General features: G+C 48.4%; 1 protein-coding gene across 4 annotated transcripts in view; it reads right to left on the minus strand.

The window, feature by feature from the left end:
* Positions 1-4,183, minus strand: part of LG2H6orf89 (linkage group 2 C6orf89 homolog) — a 34,734-nt gene extending 30,551 nt beyond the window's left edge. For 2 of the 4 annotated variants that reach the window (XM_005360331.2, XM_026785584.1), the window contains exon 1: positions 4,091-4,179. The gene's annotated coding sequence lies outside the window, so the exon portion shown is untranslated. Of the gene's footprint in view, positions 1-3,519; positions 4,038-4,090 lie in introns of those variants that run through there. The other 2 variants (XM_013351245.2, XM_026785583.1) reach the window with 2 other exon arrangements.

The raw sequence follows: 4,183 nt of genomic DNA on the forward strand, positions 1-4,183 counted from the left end.
GAAAAACCAAAAAAATAAAAAATTTAAAAAAACAGAGGTGAATAGTTAACAACAGGTAACAACAGGAAGAACAATTCTTGTGTGACCATCACAGAGATGCAGTGGTCTCTAGATCCCAGCCTTCTTCTTCAGCCCAGCCTTGCTCTTGTTTATGGGTTATTTTCTGAAACCAGTGTGTCCGGGGTAAGCTGCTCTTCTGGGGCACTGCATGATTGCTAAGGACACAGGAGCTAGAGCTGGGAAAAGCTGGATCCACTTAGCTTCTGCTTACTGACAACCTCCTTAAAGCTTACAATGTTTCATTTATAAAACAGAGATAATGAATCCGAGATGGGGTATACATCTATAATTCTAGCACTCAGGAATTAGAGTCAGGACAATTAGAAGTTCAGCTACAAAGCAAGTTTGAGGTTAGCCTGGGCTACATGAGATCCTGTTTTTTTTGTTTTTCTTTGTTAAAAAGGAGTGGTAATTATAGCTACTCCAACTGAGGATTATTCAGTGGCATGTGAAATATTTGTTACAATACCTAAGTAAATAAATATTAAATAATAATTGTATAAAATGAAGTCTTAATGATTTCCCAATGTCCTTGTTGATCTGGTCACAGTCTACTTGACCCATCTCATTTTCCATTAACCTTTTCTCGTCTTTTCCTGCTTCACAGTTATCTGCCTTTGCACATTTAATTTTCTCTTCCTAAAAAGCCTATCTTCCAGGGCTTTGCCCAAATAATTAACACACCAAGCCCTCAACCTGGAGTTCATCATTTAAACCTCATACCACTCTATCACTTTCTCCTCTATCTCCCTCCCAAACACACTGGGTTCTTCAGGGCAGATAAGGGGAGAAAACGTAGGCTGCTGAGATGGCTTAGGGGTCAAGCACACCTACTGCTATTTCAGAGGACCTGGGTTTGGTTCTCGATACCCACATGACACCTATGACTAACACACACACAGCCATCTCACAGGACCTGGTACCCTATTCTGGTTTCCTGCACACATATGGTGCACATACACTGAGAATCATACATAGGAATTAAAAAATAATAACAACTTGGGCTGGAGAGATGGCTCAGTGGTTAAGAGCACTGTCCGCTCTTCTAGAGGTCCTGAGTTCAATTCCCAGCAACCACATGGTGGCTCACAACCATCTGTAATGAGATCTGGCTCCCTCCTCTGGTGTGTGGGCATACATAGAGGCAGAATGTTGTATACATAATAAATAAATAAATCTTTAAAAAAAATAATAACAACTTGGGGCTGGAGAGATGGCTCAGCAGGTAAGAGCACTGGCAGCTCTTCCAAAGAACCTGGGTTCAATTCCTAGCACCCACATGGCGGTAACTCCAGTTTCAGAGGATCCAGCACACTCATAAAGACAGACGTGCAGGTCAGGCAGCAATGCACATAATAACAATAACTTTTAAAAATATTTTTTAAATGGAGAAAATAGCACCAAAAAAAAAAAAAGACTAGAAACAGAAATTCACTTCAGTTATGGAACCCAATAAAGGGACAAACTCATAGAAAGGACCCGCTGTGCACTGTTTCCAAACTGTAACTAGTGCTTTGTTCATTTCACCTCCTGACACGCATCAGCCTGGCCAGGGCTTAGTGAGCAGCGGGCTTGAAGCCAGTGTGTTGTGTGTTGATGAGGACAGGGACTCAAACTGGGTCACAAAAAAGGCTTCAAGGCAGAAAAGGCAGTTCCAAAGCAGATGAATGGATAAATGGAGGAAATGCAGACTGCCGAGAATTCAGTGATTATGAATGATTACTGTTATTTCAGAGGGCCTGTGTTTGGTTCTTTCTGGTATACGAGCTATGAGTACTCAGCCAAAACTGCAAGGCAGCAAAGGTGGCCTTTTCCACACAAACACACACATGTGTACTTTATAATATAAGTGTACTTGGGGGTCTCAGGGGGTGGGCTTTTTGTTCATTAAGATAAGGTCTGATGTAGTCCAGGCTGGCCCTGAATTTCCAGTTTTCCTGCCTCCATCTCCCAAACCCCAGGATTAAAAGCATGCATGCCTGACTTAAGCATTAATCTGTTTTGCTTCCTTTCAGTACTGAGAACTGAACAGAGACGCGTGCATACTAGTCCAGCGCTTTACCCCATTCCCTGCATTTGTTTGTTTTTGCTTTTCAAGATAGGGTTTCTCTATAGCTTTAGAACTTGTCCTGGAACTCGCTTTGCAGACCAGGCTGACCTCTAACTCACAGAGATCTGCCTGCCTCTGCCTCCTGAGTGCTGGGATTAAAGGTGTGCGCCACCACTGCCTGGCATCCCTGCATGTTAAGAGAGAAATTGAAATAACTTCAAGTTGACCTAATCAGAGTGATACATCTGTGAAACGCTCCACCTGGGAACTACCAAAGGAGCAATGAGAGGGTCAGATCCTAAGTGCGCAGCAGCTGTCTACCCAGTGCGTGCTCACTAAGAGGACGGCCAACACCAGGGCTATGCAGGCTTTAGAGCATCAAGGGTGAGGTGTGATCAGTGTGCCCTGCTCTGTTACTCTATGCTGTGTGCACAGCAGCTTTCAGGCTGTGCCTTGCCCTAAGTGACTCCACTTCCTAACCAGCATTTGGCTCCGTTTTAAGTGCAAACAGAGGCAGGAAGACTATACACTTCCCTATGCATACGGCACCTTCTGCAAGGCACAGACTGACAGATCGCTTACTTCCAACAGTAAACAACACAGACTTTCTCACCTAAACTCAAAGTGGCCAGATGTGGTGGCACAGGCCTTTTAATTCCTGCGCTTGGGAGGTAGAGGTGGGCAGAGGTTGGAGTGAGTTCCAGGCCACTCAGGGAGGAAAAACAAAACAAACCAACCAACCTATCAGAATAAATCGGGACCCTATGAGCACTAAGTGTACTGAATTCACGCAGGAAAACCACTCCCAAGAACTTGTCAGATCCGTGAGACAGAGGCAAAGAACCAGCACCCAAACTTGCACCCGTGAAAAGGAACTGTAATGGCAGCAGGCCCCACTGACTTTGCCTACAGCGTGTTCCCGAAGGGCTGACAGAGAACAGAAGCAGAGCTCAAGCCCAGCCAGGTCCCGTCACTCCCACCCCCTGGTGATGTGGCCACCTCTCTGTCCTGGATCGTCCTCCACTTCTTTCCCGAAACTCACCCCAAAGACAAGGTCTAGCTCAGGGCCTCCCTCAGCTCTGAGACCCTCACTTCTCTGAACACTTATCTCTTTACACCTGTAACATTCTCTTCTGCCTGGCGTGGCCTCCTTACCCGCTGCGTAGCCATTCAATAACCCATAGAGAGGCGGAACTACTGTGGCTGTGTAGTGTCACGTGAGAGTTACTATCCCTAGGGAAGACTGGGATAAACCTATCTGGGGCAATGGCCAGCTAGCTGTCAAGGGAAACCTCGAACTCTTGGCAGAACTGCAGCCAGTGGAACCCAGCCTGTGAGTCTGCTCTTCGATAAACCTTGACACTGTGAAGAGCAAACGTGTCCCTTTCTGTTTCTAGCAGCATACTCACGTCATGTGGCCTGCAACCTTAAGTCTTAAAATGCGACGAAACACCAGGCAGGCGATTTTCTCGCACTGGCAGGCGACTGCACACAGTTCTTTTACTCTGGTCAGTACACCAAGACACGTCCCTTTCTGAAAGCTAAGGCGCCGGGTTCATCACATTAAGTTCACGCTTTTGTAAATAAAAGTATCTCCTCCTTAACCATTAGGGAAAGATGTCTGACAAGGGGTCGGGGCCGGGCTCTCGTGATGCTAATGGATCCGTGGCGAGGGTGGCAAGCGGAGGTGAGGGCTCTCGGACCCGGCCGCGACGCCTGCGAACCGAGTTCAAGCAGGGTCGGAGACCCCGTTTCCCTCTCCTTGGTGGAGCCTCCGAAAGATGTCTGAAGGGAATCGACCCCGAGGAATGGCCGGGGGATGGTGTCAGTCAGCAGAACGCGGGGAGGCTCTTGCCGGGGGACGGGAACAGAGGGGAAAGGTGGCGGCAGCGGCGAGGAGGGGCGGCGCGAGGCTGTGGAGCCCGCGGAGGGCGGCCGGCCTCCCCCCTCCCCTCCCGGCCTCGGGCCCCAGTCACTCACTTGCGGCCCGCGCCCTCTCGGGCTCCTCCCGCCTCGGGGACACCAGTCGCCGGGCGAGGAGGATGGGCCAACGACTTCCTGCTTCCGGCAGCG

This window comes from Microtus ochrogaster, linkage group LG2 (assembly GCF_000317375.1).
Source record: "Microtus ochrogaster isolate Prairie Vole_2 linkage group LG2, MicOch1.0, whole genome shotgun sequence".
NCBI lineage: Eukaryota > Metazoa > Chordata > Mammalia > Rodentia > Cricetidae > Microtus > Microtus ochrogaster.